Raw genomic sequence first — 22,683 nt, forward strand, 5'->3', positions numbered from 1 at the left:
GAAATATAAAGATGTTTTAATGAAAAAGATTGGTATATGTGCGAATGTAAATTTATGGGTGACAATATAATGAAATATATAAACTACAAAAACACACACACATGCAATAAAATACACACAAACTATAAATGAGATAAATTAATGGTATTTGCATGTTATGTTGTGAAATGTATAAAATGTAGTAATTTTTTACTGTATCATTATTAATTAGTGAGTCTATAACAAACAAATATATCCATGTTAATTTTGCGTATATTGAGTATTATAGGTTATGATTGATTAAATTATTTCACAATTTTAAAAATAAATTGCCGCACATAAATTGTACAAAGTAAACAATACATAAATAACCATGTAATCTTCGACTGTTTCATTTGAAAATGCACATGATATTATAAATGCGCTTTGGATGATATTAAAGTAGAAAGAACACAAAAAAGAACAAAAATTATATGAAAGCATTTATGAAGATGTGAATGAACAATAGCGAATAATATCGATAATAGCAACGTAAGAGAAGATATTTCTTGATCGCTATAGAATTTTGCAAATCTTTCTTACTTCGCATAACTCACAGAGAAATAATTCTTACGACTTGATAATTCTTTACAAAATCATACCATTGTAACTTGTCACAATGTAAATATACATAAAATCTATAACATAGATTCGTCTTAACGTAAAGAAAAATATCAGGTACCGTATACGTTTTGTATTTATAAATTTTTTACCTATATGAATAATAATATTCAAACAAGAAATCAGCGATGCAAGTTTTGTAACACCACGAATAATCATTAAATTTATTTAATTATATTTTATAATTTTAAATAATAATTACAATGTCGTTAAATTATTTATTGTTTGCATGTCATTAGGTCTTCATTTTGATCCCGATAATTCAACAATTGCGTTGTTCATTAAATGCAAAATTAATGTGCCAATATATAAATTTTATATTCTTATTAAGCTCTTGCTGACACATCATCAATGTTCCTGTTTTATAAAAAAAAAGCACGACATTCTCTGTAGTTGTTCATAAATTTCGAATAAATAATGAGCAATACCTAAATTTGTTAACAATTATTTAAAGTTATAATTTTAATAATATATTTCGAGATCATTAAGGGAAAAGATTTTATAAAATGTTCATCAATGTCATTAAGGATCATTAAGGGAAAATTTCCTAATATATCTACATATTTATTAATTTTAATTTTAATTTTTGTATTCCTTTTTTAACCTTTATTCAACTGTTCTGCGGAAATTTATGATATACCTGTAATATATAAGTTATCGAGCAATTATTATCATACAAACGTTTCAATTACAGATAACGGAGGAGGAGTCTGACTTACTGGCGAAGAATCTGCCGAAACAAGCATCTTGAAGCTTCGCGGTGGAGTTAAGTTCTTCGACAAACTCTCGCGAATAGCTACAGGCAAAATCGCGAAGAAGCAACTGAGATATATATCCGAATTAAAATACGCTGCACATGTACAAATTATACACAATAGTAAATCGTTGAAAATGTAATTTACTAAAAATGTTTAACACAGGTGCTTAGTAAAAATGTTGACTAGAAAGGCAGTAATTTTCAGTGCGAGATGTGTTAAATAAATGAAAATGTAGAAACTGCTCTTATACATACTCCATATTTTATAAAATTATAAAAAATATTCCTTCCTTCAAACACAACACTTTTCGTTCATTATATGTATACCTTTTTTTTCTACTGGCAAAACATGTAAAAGAACTTCTACCTAGCTAGTCATCAAGCAAAATTTAACGAAATTATATACTTAATAATGTGAAATTTATGCGCTCTTCTACAAAAAAGTGCATCTATTTCGCTAACACAACATGAGTTTATCAATGTGTAGTGGAAAAAAAGTATACATACTTCGGACTGGTGGTCATGGATAAACTTTCATAAACAAGTACCAGCAGAGTCGCGAGAAAACAGTTGCGAGAACTATTTAAAAATTAATGTGCTGAATTTATACATAACAATTAAAATAAAAATTTGAATTGTTATACAACGTTCTCAACAAAATTAGTACTTTCTTGAAATGTTCTTGAATTGTAGAAACCGTGTGTTTTTGATGAAATTGATACATTCTTAAAATGTTTAAATTAATAAATGATAACATATAATAAAAATGTAACAAGAATAAAGTATATGAAATAATATAAATAAAAACGTTGCGAAATCCAATATGTAAAAATTCATATAAAATTATATAATTTTATAAAATGATAATAAAAGCGAAAATAAAAATAAAAAGTACCAGCAAAAAATAAAAATTAAAAAAAAACACCGGTTTTAACATCACAATTTTCAATCTGAAAAGAACGTAATTTCTGTATAAAATATAATTTACAAATAAGCAACCTTCTCAAAATTTAAGTCAGACATTTGCAAATACATCATACATAAAGTTTGGTATCTTGTAACTGTTTTTACAAAGTATCTATAAAATCAACTAAAAGACTTCTCTATCGCAACTCTTTTCTTTGAGTGACTCGTGTGCTAAAAGCAATGCAATGTTTTCTTTTTCAATATCATCTTCTTGGAATCTCGTCTTCTTTTATATATAGAAAATATATATATATTTACAATTACTCTCTCTATAAGATCTTATATTACTGTTCAGAGAACTTTATATAAAAAATATTTCTAAAAATATATCTATCCAAGATTTATAGTAGAAATACATAGATCCTGCAAGCATTTATTCTAAAATTCGAAACTAACTAATCGAGATTCGATTACTACGCAAGTAAATATTATTTCTTATAAATATTACTCGAATCCAAAATTAAAACATGATTATTGGATTTGACTCGAATTTTTAAGTACATGTTGAACTTGATCTCATCTCTACTTATATAACACAGTGCAGTGTTTATGATTCATAATTAATTATGTGTGCGAACTATCTAATAACGAGAAAAAAGTTACGTTTCATTTTAACAGCATCACATTAGAGCTAACCGTCGGACGCCGTGTTAAGCTGCGATTTAAATTAAATTTCTCGTGGAACAATGACGCTCTACATGCACGTTGTCGAGCGGAAGTGCCGGCCAAGCTCTGCCGGTGACACTTCCGTTGACTGGTGTAATTAACAAAACCGGAAAACCACGAAGGCCGGCTATTCGCGGAAGACTGTTGTTTGAGATCACCTGCCGCGAGATTCTCTGACGGATTTCTTATTACGTAATTATCTCCCTGCCAGACGCTGGCTTGTTGAAACGCACAAAAGGAGCGACTCTGGCTAAATATCACTCTTTGTTTATTTTCCGCGAAAGGAAAGTATGTTTGTCTTCCTCTGACTATTTCGAGATTTTTGTTTGTATTAATTATGCGCGTTTGTGACGCAAAATGAAATTTCTAACAGCGAGCTTTGATGTTTAACATGCGCTCCTTAATTAAACGGAAAAAAAGCGCAGATAATTAAGATGCTTTTTCCCTTATTTTAACGTATAATTTGTATATATGTGTATATTATTTTAAATATTTCTCTCCACACACGTACAGACGCAACTATATTTTTTTCAAAAGTTTACAATAAAAAATATTTTACTGTTTCCCATTAAATCCGTGATTTATTATATGTTTTGTTTTTACAAAATTGTAAAAATAAGAAATTTGAGTTTTATTTTAAACTATTACAAAAACTAATTGATGTGACGATTATCAGAGCATTGATACAATTTCTTTGGATATAAAGTTGATTGTTTAGAAGTAAAGTGTAGAAATATCGATACATTTGAAATAAAGTAAGTTAAATGCTTTTGAGAGTAGAACTACTGGTTCTACCTCTCGCTCATTGTAGTGTTAAGAAGAAATCCTTTGCTGCGCCAATCGAATAATCATATTTCATGGCATCCTCGAGCTCGCAAAAGGTCTGGCCGTGACACTTTCTCGTAGCATGGAGAAAAAGGAAGAGAAAAGGTACAGAGGCAGGGCAATTAAAATGCGGCCTGGACACAAAGGGCATGAGACCTACCGAAATTTCCACCCCGCACGTTCCACTTTTGTAGACATTTCTCAGCCGGTAATTGCCTTCCGGTCCGCGCGCACGAGAATAACGGACGGAAGGAATGGACCGCATGAAATATCTTTTCCATACCTCTTATACCCGTACCGACGAAACAGAGAGAAAAGAGATAAGGTGCCTAAAGAGGTAAAAGAATAAAGAGAGAAGATGGACTAAAAGAGAGACTAAGTCGCAGAGCTATCTTAATTACCTGAGTCTTTAGACATCAAACTGAAACTTCAAAACCAATTATGGGCAATTTATCAGGCTTAAAAGTAATTCAAAATATCGAAAATAAAACTTATCGGTTACATAACATATTAAATATCTTAAGATATTTTTTAATCTTACGCGATTATTTTAATAAAAATAAATTTAAATCTTTCCTATCTTTCTCTGTAAATGTCGTTCAAAGGTTCGATTGCTTCTTTGGCCCGTATTCTGAACGCATTTTTATTGATAAATGCGCGCATTTATTTCTGGGATGCTATATAACGTGAACTATAGCATCTCAGAAATAAATGTGCGCGGCATTTATCGATAAAAGTGCGTCCAAAATACGGGTCTGTGACTTTAATAACTTCCATTAAATCTATTCGATATTTTTGTTATTATAAATTATGTTATTTCCAAGGAAATATTCAGCTGCAGATATCAAAAAATATTTGTTCCCTGTAGAGCATTTATAACTGTCGAACAAAATTGGAGAAATCGAAAAGGCTCCATAACTCTTTCGGTATAAGAGCCGTATGCTGATTGTGCCCGATCACGGATCTTAGTATATCATTTTTCACGCGATCGATAACAGCATGACGGCATCGCGAACCTGCACATGTAAGTCAAAATCGATGATTCGGTATTATTCGAGCGGGAACGACGCGTTCGCATAACTTTCATCGATACGGCACGGCGCAACGCGTGGCAAAAGACGCATGATCGCAGCACGATCTTGCAAAAATCAGCTTTTAGGAGTTTCCATTCTGCAGTAAAAGAAAACGACACGTTTGAAAAAGCCTGGTGTGCGAGACGACGAAAGTTTTGAGAAAGGCGTGCTCGCAAAAGAGTGGATGCGAAATGCTGAATCGAAGCCCGTTGCCGTGCGACAAAAGGCCGAAACTTTCGACGCCGCGAATTGCGCGCAAAGGAAATCCCGGCATTGCTGCGAGCTCGTCGCCTCCGACGCGCGCCGCTTCGATAGTCGCGGTATTGTAAGATCTTCGTGTACAAAATTCATTTCCGGCGAATAGATGAATATTTCGCTAAGGCGGCTTAAGTTTTCGCTCGGATATGTCTTTCTCGTGTCGCATAAATCTTTGCGCGAGGCAGATGATTTATTTTCTAAGGAAAGATTTATTAAAAAGTCTAGCGGAGAATTATAAGAATCTATTAGCAAAGTGACAACGTGTCATATGCAAATGACGATAAAACTAAATAAAACAAATGGTATGACGGAAGTACTAGGTAAATGCAAAAATTTTTAAACAAAATCAAGAAAGCTAATTTGAATAAGGATAAATACCTAAAATTTATACGTTGTGTTAAATGTCAATCGATAAATTAAATAATAGTACATCTTCGAATTTCTTATATCAGAGTGAACGAAAACATATTTTATACTTTGCACATTTGTGCAGACGCATTGCGACGTTTAATCACGTTAAAAGGTATAAGAAGCGGAGTCTGCGCTAACGTTTCATGCAAATATTGGTTACAATTCCTTCTCTCTGTGCCGCGACATAAAGATTTATAAAAAAAAGTCGCGTCGCTGTCGAATCTTATTTCCAATCGTTGATTTGTGAAAAACGGCGAGACGATCTTCGCTCTCGTTCGCCTGCCTCTTTCCATCCTATACGCTCCTTCTATATTCCTTTTACGGTCCCGCTCTCTCACAGTGACCGCGAAAGGAAAAAGAGCGTGTACTCAAGAGATTGGTTATAAAGAGCAAACAGAAAGGAATCGATGTAATTGAGGTGAATCGGGCATCTTTTTCTTTCTTCCTTTCTCTCTCTCTCCTTCTCCTTCTTTGTCTCGTGGGGCCCGAGCTTTCCACGAGAAATTGTATCCGAGAAAATGGCAAAGATCACGTCAGAGACTGCATTATTCAGCACCGGTTCGGTAAATCTATATATACATGGCCGCCCTTTCATCCACAGTAACGTAAATCCTTTCCTTTTCCTAACCGTCCGCTCTCTCTCCTCTCCTTCTCCTTTTCTTTCTCTGTCTTTTTTTCACTTCTTTAATTTTTCGAATTACGTGCCGAACTGTTTGTACAATACTCCTGGCGAACGTAGCTTCGAGATATAGTTCGAGAACCGCTATCGCTTCGCTTTCGACTCGATCCCGCGCGTAAGCGCAAACCACTTCTATTGCGCCGTTTATCATCGATCTCGCTGCTTTATTAGGCGTGACTGATTGATGTCCTTATTACCGGACCCGAATTCGTACCCGAAAAATTATCCCATTTCCACGGCCGTCCGCCCGCCGCCGACGAGTCGCTTTTCCGGATGTTGAATCCGTCTCCGGACGCGGATTCAGCCCGCGTGAGAAATCCGGAAATCATAAATCACCGAGCGCGGCGAATTGTTGACGGAGTATATTTTGAAAAAGAACTCTCCTCTCCGGGCTCCGTCATTGTCAGTCGTATAATTAATTGATCCATCGCGCGGTAAGAGGAAGGACTGAAGAGAAAGGGGTAGACAGGCACAGAGAATTCTCAATCATTTATCCGAGATTCCACCCGCCGTCAATTTGAGGAGAAAACCCAGTTAAGGAGAAATCAATTTTTTAAAATATAATTTGCTCGTTAAAATGAAAAGTGTAGTAATCGAAGAGAATTCCGCATCCTGATTTATTGCAACTTCTACACTTTGTATAGCTTCAAATATTCTAGATTAATCTAATTTTTTGTTACAGACTATTATTTTTCTACTTATACCTATATCTCGCCGTAAAGATGAAATGTATATACAAATCTTTCTCTATTGCTGAGCTAGAAACACCAGATGTCTTTCTAATCGCATAAACTCCAAGATCTCATTGTTAGTATGAAAGGGCAGAAGTTTGGATTTAACTTTTCTTTTCAGCTCTTCAATCATCCCTTCGTCGAGTTACGAGCGAAAACGTCGCCGTTGTCTCTTAATGGAATAATAATGCGGCATTATGACGATTCTCAGGACGCGGAAAACCAACTGGGAAAATAGAGCGGGATTCCTTTCCCATCCGTTGAGAGCAATTCCTCGAATACTTGTTTACTCTCCCATTTACTCTTCTGTTTCTCTGATAAAGCGATGCCGGCGCCGGCCATGCCGCGACCCTCGAAGAAACTCTCCGGCTTCCAGCGTTTTCCGACGTTCGCGGCAATTAACATCGCGCTTTACAGCACTCCAATATCTTTCCGTATCCCGAGTCCCGAGCACCGCGCCGCCGCGCCGACCGGTTACCCGTGAGTGCTCGGAAATGGCGTCGTCGTCCTGGGAAATATATCGCGACGCGGTAAGCGAGGGCTTACTCGGGAAAAGCGATTTTTCACGCGGTCGATCGAGCAGGCCGCGACGGCGTAAAATATTGCACATATAGCTATAATAGACCGTTCGAAAAGAGCTCTTCCTATATTCTTGTTCTGTTCATTTTATCTACTCTCGGGATCTCGCGTAACTTTTAAGTCCTAATAGCTTTAGTGGCCTTACTCCGTACGACACCCCGTGTGAGTGAATATGTACGTATGTGTGTGTGTCGCTTTGCTTACTTTGTCCCGGGCTTAACGTTCTATCCTTAGCATGTGCAGACACTTTAGTCTCATAAATAATGATTGGCGTGAGGAGACATTAGAAATTAAATTAAATTATAGCAGTTATACCGATCAATCTTGATAAAAATAAATAGAGTGACAGCCATGACGTGTTTGCATAATTCATCTTAATCCCATAATTAGCAGTCCTAAGCCGAGCACAGTCCCTACTTTACTCTGTCGTGTCAAACTTGCAAAGAATATCGATCAGCATGGCAAGACATTTCGAATTTAAATTCATCAATCAATGTCCGAGAGAAATAAAAGATTTATTAATAAAAATTTATTTATATTTTATATGCAGTCACGTAATTTTCAATATTGGTCATTTGCAATCTTAATATTTATTGTTTGACAAATATATTTAAATTTTTAATTTAAATTTCATTCTTAACACTTTGCGCTTCCATGCCAATTCCGAAAAAAAAAAAAAACGATTGACGCGAGTCAAACTCGTCATATGGTAGTCGGGGCCCGTGATTTATTCACACTGGGAATTTGGAATTTACGAGCCAAAGGGTATTGGCTGAATGAAATCGGTTTCGCCTTTTCACGTCATCACGATGCACTAAATGCATCCGTTGGATTGAGAGCCCGTTCGATGCGTCCAGCCCGTCCTTGACGCAGCGGCGCATTCGCGTAAATATGCATGCGTGTAATCCGTGCGTTTAGACTCATTCGAGTAATCGAAGTCTGTGTGAACATCAGTACTTAGATAATCCGGAAAGTACGCGGCAGAAAGCATTTGCAGAGTTTCAAAAGGTTCAAAACAATTTCATAACGAATATTAGAAAATATTTTACTAAAGTGAAACTTCATTTCGTAAACATTAAATATGGATCTTATATATTTAAATATATAACATATGACAAACGTAAGGAAAAAATAAAAATCTAATTAAAAAAAAAACAGCTGTATTGGCAAATTGACTTGCGAGATATAAGCACTAATTAAGACCGGTTGTGTTAATATAATAAATATTTTCACAACATTTTCGCATTGCTCATTTATTCAGTGTAATCATCGCGAACTAGAGAGCATTATTATAGCATAATGCTTATATTAATTATTTGCGCAAAACAGGCCTCTTACGCGAAATCATTCGTGCGCGACGATACAGAATTAATGAGCCTCGAAACTAATTAAAATCGTCTAAGAGCCGCGAGAAATCGCGGCTCTCTCGACATCATCTTGATATATAAGTCGGAAGGAATAACGGCGCGGCGGCGAGGAGATGATAAAATAGGGCGTGATAGTAGAGCTCGGTTATCCTACAAGCGCTTTATAGGCACGTACCACAGTATACCGCATCATTGTGGCTCAGTGGTTTCCAAATTATAGCTTGCGTGCTTAAAGAGGAATAGAATTTCATTAAGAAACTGATGGCAAGATAACTTTCATATTCATATAAATAAATAAATATTCCTATATTATTTTAGTAAGAATTTCTTTTTGATATTCAAGGATATGTAATTTTAGCGCAATACATAATCAACAATACACTGTTGAAAACAGAGGTCCTGTGTGTTAGAAAAAGTCCTTGTTAAAATTTTTGTGTAAAATAATCAACACATACGTGTGTAGATTTAACATATGCCTGCTATGTTAATTGAATTTTACAAATTCAAAATGTAAAATAATTAAAATAACTTAAAAAATATGTTAAAGTAACACAATTTGAACGTATTTATTAAATGTGTTACAATTTACAGAAAAAGAATGTTGATTTTACTCTATAAAAAAAGTAGGAATAAAAATTTACAGAAATAGAGTGATTTTATCTTACAATCTCAACTTCAACATAAAAGTTATGTTAATTGTACATATAATTAACTTCAAATTACGATCAGAATTACATTTCCTTTCTGTTGAAATATTTTAACATAATATCAGTGTTACCACTTAACACATCCATATTATGTTAAATTAACACAAAAATTTGAGTGGACCGTTTTGGACATGTAATTTATGTTATATTTAACACAAATTTTCCAACAGTGTAGGCATTAGACATTTTATTAAATAATGAAAGAATGAGAGAGAATGTAGGAAAAGCTATATAAGATCCGCTAAATAGATAAAATGACACCTTCACGTTTTATCCATATTTTTGTACTATTATCTAGCTGACGCAATGTGGTCAGAAAATGAGTTTTGCCGAAAAACGAAGCGAAACAACAAAGAAACAGTCGTAATTAGCAGTCCCACTAATTGCATCGAGTGCCGCGCTCGTTGGGGACCGCATCGCGATAAATTATTATGCGAAACGCTCGAAATGTACGCGGCGAAATATAGAAGGAATACCCTCGCCCAGCGCGCAATTAGCTGGATCCATGAATTTTTCAAAACGGACGGCATATCGTTCCGGAATGGTGTATATCGCACACCGGCTCGAATCAGAGCGCGATAATGTAATAAAAGTAACGACATTAATGGGTACATTATTAATGCAGGTAAATTATTCGAGAGTCATTATTGCAAGAAATGCAGTTACATTTCGGGCGAACGTTTTGAGATTTCTCCCCAATATCGCTCAGAATTTCCGACCGACAATTTCCACTAACGTCAAAGTCAGCGGAAATTACGAGTATAATTTCGCTTGAATTTTCGAAATTACGTTGCAGCATCGCGTTTTTTGCCGAGTTACGCAAACATCAATCTGACTAATCACAAGTGTAATGAGTTCTGAATACTGCCTGCAGCCATAAGGATTATCACGCGCTAACACACTAGATACGTATGTTTTAGACATCACGGATAATATTATATTTTGTAATAAAGTAAAAATTCGTGCGCTTGAAAGCTGTCTTACGAATAACTAATTTCAATAATAACATCCGGTTAGTTACGAATCTGAACATATTTCATCAACCACTTTTAATGATTCTGAGATATTAATATTTCCGTAATAGCATGTCAAGAATTTGCGGATTCCCACAAAATGCTGATGCCTTCGGTTGCGAGTATCCGATACAATCTTTCCCCGACAATCTCTGCATACATTATGTCGGAAATCCCAGGACATTGTGAGAGTTTCATTTGCACGCAATGCATACACCGGTGCATTACACTCCACGTATTTGTCAGATCAATAACCGTGATGCAAGATACGCGGATTGATGTATGACAAAGTTCTGTCACGCTATCTAAGCTTTTAGACTTTACGTGCCTCTATTAGTACCTGTTCACTATTTATAGCAAATATCTTCTTCGTTTTTATTACTTCATTAAAATTTTCGTGTTTTATTTTTGATAACAGAAAGAAGAAAAAATTGGAAAATAAATCAGATTTTATAACCTCGTTCGATAAATTGATTCGATAAATTTCTTTTGAGTTACAATACTAATTCTTATAATTGTTAGGTAGAAACTAGTCCAATATCTAATTCTAATTATAATTCTATTTAAAAAATAATTTTTTCTTCGTCTCGCGCGATGGCTGTTCGAAGCAACGATGTATAAATATAACATATGGAAATGTCAAAAAGTATTCGATATTCTTGCAAGCTTTTCTGTTTAAAATGCATGTCCGAAAAAACGTGCACTGGTAAAAGCAAATACGTAAAAATCTCTAAAAATGGCATGGTTCTCTGATACTGTCAAAAAATATAACGTCAGAAATCCGCAATAGAAATATCAATGGAATCGGAAAATAGAAATAACAATAGAAATGTCTCACGTATTGTATATTTCTGCACTATGATAAATATTCTATTTACCCTACATAGTCTACATGATATGATATTTCGATGTTCGAACTGCGAATCTCTGACTCGTTCAACACACTTTAACATCGGGCACGAAAATCTCGCGGATTCAAAGCGAACGCGAACAGAAGAACAATAAAAGAGCGGTTCATCTACGTGTCGTAATTTAGGTCGAGGCGACAGGTCCCGCGATAAATGCATGGCCCTTTAAGTGGTCGCCTCGTGGCGGCGCGGCGTGAGGATCCTCGTGGGAAACCTGGTAGTGAAATACGGCGAAAAAATTGTCCCCACGAGGATGCCGCGGACGAACGGGCTCGATTTAGATAAAAATTTCCGACGTTTGTCACGCTCTTCCCTAATTAAAGGCACTGGGATTAATGGCGGCAATTTTCCGACGAACCTTCCCTCGGCCGATCGATCCGTTCGAATTTCTTTTCCGCGCTTCCTATCTTTATGTTGTTCGGAAAATTCTGGCTTACCAGGGACACAAAAGACGTCGGTCGTCGTCGTCGTTTCGTTTGTCCAACTATTGCAACTTTTTCAGCAGTTGCAGTCACACCAGCACAGTCATCTCAATCACACTCACGTGCGTGTGGGATTAAACGTTTTGCTTTCGCGTAAAAAGTAATCAAATCAGAAAGAAACCGAAAAAAAGCATACTGATGCGCCGGCTAAATCCGCTGGCGTAATGAGACGGCAGGTGCAGATATGTAGCGATACGCTTTGTTAATGTAACTATTATAATTCTAGCATTACAGCGAGTTATTAATGGCAAGAACAAAAAGGTATTGTATATTAATGATATTTTAGCTTTGCTTTGTGCTCATCATGGGCGTGTGCAGAGGTCGGTATTGTCGGTAACACTCGACAGAATGCTTATTAATTATTTGATAAATAATTGTAAATGTAAAAAATAAAATTAATATTTGTTTCTGATTATATTTACATATTTGCGATAATAATGACGTAATTGTAAATATTACTGCGTTATACTCAAAAGATTATAAAATTTACCGGCACATATTAATTAAATTAAAATCTCTCTTTAATAATCCAAAATTTAATAATTCAAAATAAATATCTCTCAAAAAAATCTTTTTTTCGCTTTTAATATATCTCGATAATGAAAGATTAAAATTTCGTTAAAACTTGATCTAAAAGTTAACTTAAAGAAAGTTATAAGTTAAAGAATGTAGTTTGTATTTATTAGTTGCTTTGATTCTTACAAAGTACTTTTACGATTACTCTCTTTGATTTTATCTTAGAAACTTTGTTTCTAAATTTTTTTAAGTAAAAAGCCTCTTTCAATAAATGAAAGAGATCGCAGATAAAAAGAGCAACGTTCATTTCCGGCAATTCGGCGGATATGTAGTAGAAGATCGTGCGCGAAATAAAAAAAACAAAATAATTGAAATAAATTTCATTAATCGAGGTTTCTTTTGCGAAGGCGTTCGTGAAAGATAATTTCCGAATAGCAGTCATCGAGCTTGCAACTTCGTCAGCGATTCCGTTCGTTCAGTACATTTGCGTAGGAGATTAAAGTTTTCTACTTCAATGGCGGATCGGATGGAACGGCCATGTAAAAAGGCGGTCGGACCTGTACATTTGCAGTCCAGCTAAGCAAAAACGCCGCTTCAATTTAATCCGGACGGTTACGGCCAATTTAACATTAATACTCGAGGGTTTCACCGTGAAAAAAGTTACGCCTCTGCGAGAGTTCTATCGCGCCGATAATAAATTAAACTTCTCGTTCTACCATCGACATAGATGCTAACTTTTGCATTCTCTTGCGACACTCAAACTATTTTTCACAACGGGATACATATATATTTATAATACAGATATCTGGGCGAGCCGAGAGAAGTAAGAAGACTTTTGTCATTTTTCACATAGTTTGGTAACACCGTTCGTACCATATGGATCATAAATTTTATATATTTTATATAGTGAAGACGCAGAAAAAACATTTCTTGGAATGAAAAATCTTGCGGATAAAGCGCTTTAGGGAAAAGTCGAAAATGGAAAAGTCACAGCAAGATAAGCTGGTAAATATCAGTTTATATTTTATTTATTATAGTTTATTTTACAATAATTTTATATCTGTTAAGCATAAATTTATAGAAAAAAGTTTCTTTGTGTTTTTATCTCCTTTATTAGCTTTCGATCAAAATTTTCTCGTAGACAAGTTAATCGTATAATGTTTTAATTTGATCCGCATGTTGGATGACGGTTGGACGAGTTACATCAGGCCGAGATGTAAACGAGAAAAACTTGCAGTCCTTAAAACTAGCCGTAGAAGGTGGCATTAGCGGTCGCGAATTTGTCGACCACCATAATTTATTTAAATTCTTGCGAAATGTAAATCCGCTGGCAAACCCACGCGCACGCACGCGTTAAAATGACGCGGTGGGGCGTGCTCGTCCTAAACGACGTTACGCGTGTTTCCGCATGATATTATCAGCCTTAGCCATCGCCGTGGTGGCATCTAATGAGATTCGCCGTGTCGCAAGGCACACACTTGCAGCTAGTTTCCATCATAAACGGCCCTCGCACCGCGCACACCGAGTGCGGCGTGTCTTACACTCATAGCTATGCGCCCCGGTTGTTCGCTACGACGATCAGGCGCCTCTAACGAGTGTTTAAACTAAGCTTGTTAACCAGCCACGGATGAGCAAAGGACCGCGTTGCAGTGACATGACCTATCGGATTTAAACGACGATCTCCCGACCTTCGACCTAAAAACCGCAACGCTTTTGGTTTCGCCATTCTCACGTGTCCGCACCTACGTTAAAAAAAAAGCGCGATTTTTATGACTCAGCTACACTCGTTAACGACGGCGACGTTAGAAAGCGGAGCGCGTAACTAGAAGAAGGATTTTTAGATGTTCATAACATGCTTGCGTCATCTAATTTATTTTACATCTATTTATCGTTATATTTAATATAATATTTAATTCATATTTATATTATTGGTATATTTAATGTCTGATGTACAAGGATAAAACTTTATAAAAATTAAAAGAAACATTTTTCTAAGTGCTATAATAGATAAGTATAAAGGAAAAGTGAATATTACGTGTAGCACATTGTTAAGTTAAAAGTACATGTTAAATATTTGAAACTATTTTAAACATTTTAAATATTTTAAAGTATTTTTGAAGTAAATTTTAGAAAAAGTAAAAACTAATATTGCAAGGGAAAATAACTTTCCTGAACGAGATATGTTACTCCAACAGCATTTTGTCATTATGTTGCGAGGTTTGTACATTTTACATAATATTACAAGGACCATAATGAGTACCTTGTTAAAGTTTCTGTTGTTATAGAAGAAAAGCATTTGCCTCGGCGTAGATTACTGTTGCAAAGTTGACCTCTATACACGCTCGTCCTGAAATAAGCGATTCATTTATAACGAAGAACTTCCGAAAACAGGAGACTCATTTAACAAATTTTGCTCTACTATGATTGAGTTTCGTAGAGTTCGTAGCATGTTATGTCGACAATCTAATGCAACTCGACTATTAGCTGAATGCCGGACGCAGCTGGTGAACTCGAGAATCGCTTCCAGTGTCGGGCAAATATTCAGAGCTCAAAATTCGAACATGATGGACTTAGCGTGACGAGAATTAATTACTATACATGTTGCGTCAAATTCATTATTTCGCTCGCGTATGTCTTGAATTAAAGAACATACATATGCGCGATAATACAAAGAAAAATATTTTACGCTAAAACAAAAGGTTTTGCAAAAAAAATTCGAGTAACAAAAAGCATTCCAATTTGGAAACAACAAAGAATCGGTATAGTCGAGGGAAATAGTAAAATTTGTACTTCGCGAGAAGCGCTTTTCTTGCGCGCCTTTGTGTATTAAAGCCATCATTGTTTTCGAATCTGTATGGCGCGATCAATCCTCTTCTTTCTCTGCTTTTTCTGTATGATATTCTCTTTATAATTCCACTTTTCTTTGTCATGCTCGGAAACCGCCGAGTGAAATCGCCTCCGGAGCTGGTGTCCAGCGACGGCGCTTTAGCGCTTCCAGTAGTTCCGGTCGAACCGACAACTCGCGCTGCGGTTTATGAATTACGAGACGTGATCCGCGCAAAGCGACAAACCGGAAAAGGAGAGAGAGAGAGAGAGAGAGAGAGAGAGAGAGAGAGAGAGAAGGGGGAGAGAGAGAGAAAGAAAGAGAGAACGAGAAAGAGGAAGAGAGGGTGAGAGAGAAGTATGACGGGCGTGGGCGCGTCGATGTACTGTCGTCGTCGTCAAAGGGTCCCAGGCTAACTCGTAATTAATCGAGTTCCGCCCGCGGACGCGCAGCGGACTATTCCCGCGAGCCGGTTTTCTATCGCCGTACTTTGTACCCTGTGTTTTCCAAACCGGCTGCTGCCGCCAACCGGCTTTTAATTGATACATCCTGCTCGTTAACCGTGCCGCCGGTCATGGCTCTATCCTCTTTGCCTCTCTTTCTCGCTTCCGCTGTTGTCTCAAATGCGCCGTCGGCGAAAGGTTCTGTGTGTATGTGAAATGTAACTCGGTCAACCATCCGCGCCACAATGATTCCTCTCTTTCACCAAAATTTAACCAAAAGATAGATTTTCACTAAATGGTAATAATGAAAATCGTATAAACATTAAAATTTTATAAATAAGTTCTTAACAGATAATTTTTATATTTTGTTTTGACGTATATATCAAAATTACTTAATTAATCTTTATATTTATATTAGTTGATCGAGATTATTTATTTATGCAGAAGAGAATTCCTTCCTTTTCTACTTCTTTTTTCAAATTTTTATAATTTTTTTTAAATATATGTATATGCCTATAAGTAATTGATATGCAATTTTTTAATAAGAGATGTGTTACATTAGGGAAACCATTTAATAAGAAAGAAGACAATTTTCGATAAAATTGGATCGTATACCTCCATTTATCCCTTTCTCAATAATCATATTTACGATCATAACTCTACTTTAATCGCACAGTCTCTTTCGCATTATTCTAAATGTAAGGAACAAGAATTCAAGTAATTAAGCGCCGAGTTAAATCTTCCTCGAGAGGAAATCGGATTTAAATTACTCGCACGGACGCATTTGAATTACTCGCGCCAAATATTTCCCGATAATTACCTTTTCGTAAGACGCCCGCCGCCGTCCAACACGAGTACCGTGGATGATAAAGAGAATTTCTAGCGGAACTCGGACCACAGTTCTTCGTAATCCGTCTCAAAGGTGATCGGTACGCCTTCGCCTCTTTCGCGAGGGAAACTTTGCTGCACGTATATCTCTCCGGGCGGGGCGCAGTAGTATAAGTCGACCAATGGATCGCCCCGAGGCGTCCGAAGTTTTAATTAATCGGGGGCACGGGCCTCGAGATATTTTTATTAATTTTCCCTCCGTTTTCTCTCTTTCTCTCTCTTCCTCTCTCCCGCCTCCTCAATCTTCCCCCAATATCAGCGCCGTCCCGGACAACTCGGCCGAGGCAGCTTCAACCCTCTTCAGAGACCCGTAGGAGGATAATTGTGCCAAAGTTTTAACGGTGTACGCGCAAGTCCAGGCGAGATTACGATTATCTCGAGTAAACTTTCTACGTATCTCGAGATACGCGCGACGCATTCCGCGAGCCAACGTGCCGCCCGCCGCGAGAACGAAAAAGGAAAACTTGCCCGAAGTACGTTGCGATAATTTCGTAAATTATGGGGGTTACGCGTACTACGAGGGTATTTAACTACTAGTAGTATTTAACTGATTTTTTCTCGCCGAATTATCGCGTTCCACCACTGCGGCGGGAACACTTGAGGCAAAACTCGTGTTTCAAATTATAAACATGGAGATCATAATTAATTGTAGGAAAACGATCTTGATGAATCCTCGACGTTGACATACTATATGTGTTTTGTGTAGATTGGAACCCGTATTGCAATTTGCGATAATTATGTGAGACATGATTATAGTGGCGACGATAATTCAGATTGGCTCTGAATATTAATGCGTGCATTATATACGAGTTATAAACCGTGGAGCGAGATGAATGACGCGCTATACGATAAGGATACGACGTATTCTGATCAATGCTACGATCTTCGACTGAGTTGCTAAATTGTACCAGCGAGTATGACGCTATTAGATCCACGAGTGGCGACCATTAAGATAACCGGAGACACGCTCGTAATATTGCAATGCGGCGATTAATAACGGTGATAGATTTGTCATGTTAGGATTAAAATCTACGACTATGACCAGTCGAGCTGTAGCATGACGTTCCGTGCGATGCACATTTAACTATTTATGTGCAACAGCTACTCTATTTTCTACTCTGTAAATAAAACAAAACAAAAACATTTTTTAATAGCGATTGTTATAACACGATACCTCGTCCTTCTATAAAAAAAATTTTATAAAAAGTATATAGAATTTTTTTTACTTGAGAGATATTTGAGAATATTTCACATAAATATAAACAATTACACAAGAATTTCGTATATATTAGAAAAATAAGTTATATTATGTGTGACTGTAAAATTACAGAAAGTACTTGTAATAAATATAATAAAATTATATAATATTTATTCTAATATATTGTATATTCTATATATTTAATTACTACTATATTCTGATATTCTACTCTACGAATAGAATATCAGAAAAAAAACAGTGGGCATAGTAGCTTTTTTAATTGAGAGAGAAAAAAATATTAAAATTAATGACCAAAAGATATAACGATTTCGCGCACATGCAAAATATGATACTTTTTATATGTCATTGTTCAAGATGTCGTGTTGTTGAATATCGATCGTGGAAATGACAGTATAATACAATACTCGATTTCACAAAAAACAGTACGTTATTATTGAGTAATTTAAACTCTATTCAGACTCCATTGAGCGCATAATAAAAGAAACACGGTGGCAATAATGGATATGCGTGCACAAATCCAACGTAAAGCGATTACTGCATTAAAACATAATACAATGTTTAATTATTAAATAAGAGAAATTACGTAATCTATAATTTTCATATTCTTTTTAATGCAATTTTTAAAATGCTATTTGTCAATGTATTATTTCAACCGCAGAAAAACGTAAGTTTCAAATTCTAAGTATAATGTAAAAGCACAATGTTAATCACCGGCGTCATCTGTTTGGCTTTACAAAGGCGTCTTTTATCAAGTTAGCTCTTTTGTGTCACTGCTCATGGCAGAAACTTCTTTCTTAACCGCTTTTTACGAGATGCTGATGAAGTAAAATTTTATTAAAACGATAATAATCGTTAAGACCGTGCTACCGGCTGTCAGACTGTGGTAATATAATAGCTGTGCATGTCATGTTCCTAGGATGCGCCTTAAGTACGACGTAAAAAGTATTTAAAATCTCCTCCTCTGAAGGGATGCTCTTTGGTAAAAAAGATATTTAAAAATTCATTTTCCTATAATCGCATATTCTCTCAAGATTCAATTTTGCCTTGGGTGGATTAATAATTAATTGTATAGGAAAACAGAGCATGTGTTTTTTATCATTGAGTCTTATTTAAATAAATCTGCACGAAAATTCGCTCAGTAATAAACGCAAGTGCGCTTTTTATTTTCTACAAGAAACGCCGTCTTCTTTCTGCTAAGAATCTCTCAATTACCACAATAGTATAAAAAAATATCGCAATGGAGGTTATTTCAACTTCGGCAAAAATATGCGAAGTTAATAAAATCCAAAATAAATTTTCCGCGTGGTTTTGCATTAATATAGCTGTCATATCCAGTATCCCGAAGGACTCGAGTCCTCCTCGGACAGCCTCGCGTCCTTTTGTTCGTAAAGAGCGGAACCCAATAACCGTGAAAGGAGATTAAGCTTAACAAAGTGTCCTCGAGTTTGCCAAAGCAACGAGTTAAGCGGAATCCCCAACTCGTTGTCGATACCCAAGACGAGACTTTGGCAAACTCGTTAACGAGCGAGAGGGGCCTGTTGACCGCGGTGACCTCGATTTGCGAACCGAACAACGCGACACATTTTTGCGACTTCGAGCTCCATCCCCCCTAAGCTTTTAATCGAATAAGTTTCGCACCTGAGAGTCAAAGTATGAAAACAAAATTTCGAGCTTGTTGTTTTATTATAAAATTCATTAGCTTTTCCAAACCCAAACAATCTTCTCTCCATTGTTTCATATTTAAAAAGAGAAAGAAGAAACAGTTAATGTTGCAAAAGGCGCGAAGAGTCTAACTCAAAAGCAAAATAAATTTATTATTCATTATTCTACTCAGAATAATCTTTACTCAAACAAGATTTTAACTTAAAAAAAAAAATGCATGTTGTGTTGATCTGTATTTGCATTATTTTGTCGAATTTCAAATTTCCTGCTATTTTAATTCGTGTAGTTCTTTAATTATCAAAGATATTAAGTCAAAAATATATGCATTAGAGATCTAAGTGTCTTCCTAAAGAATTGAAGGATTAACGGTTCCGAAATCACAGTGAGTCCTAAATAGAGCAATGTACTTCCGTTCACGATAAGCTGCCATGCGCGAACTTCTTAACGAGCCGAGGGTCTAGCGCACTTACACGTTGCGGTTTTGACTCCAAAAATTGCAGAACTCGCGTCGGACGGATTCTGACTGTGTGTGTCGTAGACTCGTCAACGAGATTACCGTTAACTCGTAACTTCGACTGAGGTAGCCTCCAGAAGTTGCTTCTCTCGAAACTTGTCCCTTATTGGAGAGAGAGTAACTCCTGTGGGCTCGACCACGAAACGAGATTATCGTTAACCCTGTAGTTAATCGATGAAATAAACCAATTTCGGTCGAAATCATTTTTTCATCAACCTACCGCAAGTTTAAATTACAACAAGTAATATTGATAGTTTCATTTATTCAGTATCATTACTCATTGTTAGCTTTCATCGAAGCGCATTTATTCGCAATACACATATCGTTTTATGTATATATTTAAGAGATAAAAGACAATAAGATCAAATTTTCAAAATCATTTCCCAAATATTTATTATAAATGCACTTTTCTCTCGAGTATAACTTTGTTATATATTACGTGAATGTTGACATTCTGTTTGACGACATCCTCGAGAGAAAAGACATTGTGTAGAGCGTGCAGGAAACACGGAACTGGAATACGAATCCGCCCGCTCATCCTTATTGATCTACACAACGCAACATTGCAAAGCACATAAATGCTTACGGCAAAGTAAACACTTTTCCAAAAATATACGTAATTTGCCACATTCCCCAAAGCAGTATCTGCTAGATAACAGTAAAAATAAGAGATTAGTATATTACGAGATCTAATTTAGATTAACGATATTTATAATATCTCACAAGCAAAATATAACCACCACTTCCGGATTAACACTCCGATGCACAACTCAAACTGCCTGAAAATTACGCACAAAAATAACTAAATTTATATATTACTTACATGATCTCTATAATGATAAGTAGTGCATTTAAAATATAAGTTCTCAGGATAACTTTTAGAATAAAATTTTCAAAGCTATAAACAAAAAAATAGTTATGCAAATTTTAATTCCGCATAGTGCAGTGGAATGCGATGAAAACTTGCGCGAAATTAAGACAACAAATTGTACGAAATTTTCTGCAGCGTCACGTGCAGCGATAAATTTGTCCTAAGGAGCTGATGGTTTTATCATGCATAAAAGAGATTTTCTTTTTCAAAAAGAGAACACCATGCGCATGATGTGTTGCTGCACGAAGCACGTGCGCAGTTGCATCTGCACCGAGAAGTCTTTTAAAAAGACGAAAGATAGAAGTTCGCATGGTCTAATTTTTTAACGAATAACGCGTGGTTTTAATAGCGAGCCAACTGTGGAAGAGTCCAAATATGTCGAGTTTGTTAGAGAACGCGAATGCGTTTTTCTTTCCGGTGTATCATGCGAGCGTAATGCATTTTTTTCCACACATATACATATATGCATACACAACAAATCGCTAGATACAATTTGGTAAAATGGCCGTGGGAACGCATCTCGGCGCGAGGACGCTCCCTTTTGCCGATTTATGACGCGCAAACCGGCCGAGACAATGGCGAAACGTGAGGGTAAACCACTCGTGGAAATTGCCGCGTATGAGTGCGCAACTTTTTTTTTGAATTTATTCGCGTACCGTCTGCCGACGGGACGAATATTAAGATTAACGTTCAAAGCCGGTGGAAGGAAGAGGCACAGAGGAACGAAGCGGAAGAGTTGATTCACGCTAACTTCGACGATAAAGTTCTTCGAAACATATCGAGATCGCAATTACCGGTCGCCCGCCCACAACCGAGAATCGACGGCGAAAGTTGCCAAGATCGCGCACAGCGACTCTAGTTGCTTTAAATTTCCATGCTTCACTTTCGCGGAGTTCTCTCGAGAAGTTTGATGATCGCGTCGACAAGAGTGACACTTTTTCTACCCCGGGAGAGTAATTTTCAGTCTCTCGGTTTATGCGCTGCGCGCTCGCTATCAATTCGATTCGCTTTAAGTCATAAATTTTTACAGTTTTTTTTTTATTAACACTATCGGATGATCTTTTGTATTTTACACTCTTCGTTATCCATTTTGGCTTGAATTTTCTGTTTTATATCTTTGAACACATTTTGTTTGAACAAAGAAGGACGCGATGGTATATTTTTTTATTTCGATTGCCTACTTTCTATTATTACAAATATTTATTCAAAAACGTCCGTTCCGTCGTTTATGTGCGACACAAAGTTGTTCAATCGAGTAAACTTTTTCAACTTGGAAGGTTCTTAGAATCTCTCATTAAATAAGTTCATAAAATAATTAGCCAGGATGAAAGCAATACTAACGAATTATGAGGCCTCGCATGTCGACTAGCCGTTGGAAGTTTATACTGGCAAAAGCTCGACGTACTTTATATTATAAGTTCTCTGCACGAGGCCAAACTAATTAGATATGTATGAATAGCCCGAGCGTCGGTCGGGGACATATAATTAATGCGGCCCGCCGGCTAAGTGAGAAATTAATTATAATATGGAAATTGGAGTTGTGTGTGTTCTCTTTCTTTCTCTAGCTCTTGTACTCACCCCGTTTCTCTATTATTACGTGCTAAAACTCTATATTTGAACATATTTAGACTCTTCCATAGTTGGCTCGCTATTAAAACCACGCGTTCGTTAAAAAATTAGACCAT

General features: G+C 36.3%; 1 protein-coding gene across 1 annotated transcript in view; it reads right to left on the reverse strand.

Annotated features, from left to right (window-relative positions):
• LOC139822586 (nephrin) overlaps window positions 1–22,683 on the reverse strand; it is a 196,698-nt gene that overhangs the window by 162,974 nt on the left and 11,041 nt on the right. The window lies entirely within an intron of this gene.

This window comes from Temnothorax longispinosus, chromosome 11 (genome assembly GCF_030848805.1).
Source record: "Temnothorax longispinosus isolate EJ_2023e chromosome 11, Tlon_JGU_v1, whole genome shotgun sequence".
Classification (NCBI taxonomy): Eukaryota; Metazoa; Arthropoda; class Insecta; order Hymenoptera; family Formicidae; genus Temnothorax; species Temnothorax longispinosus.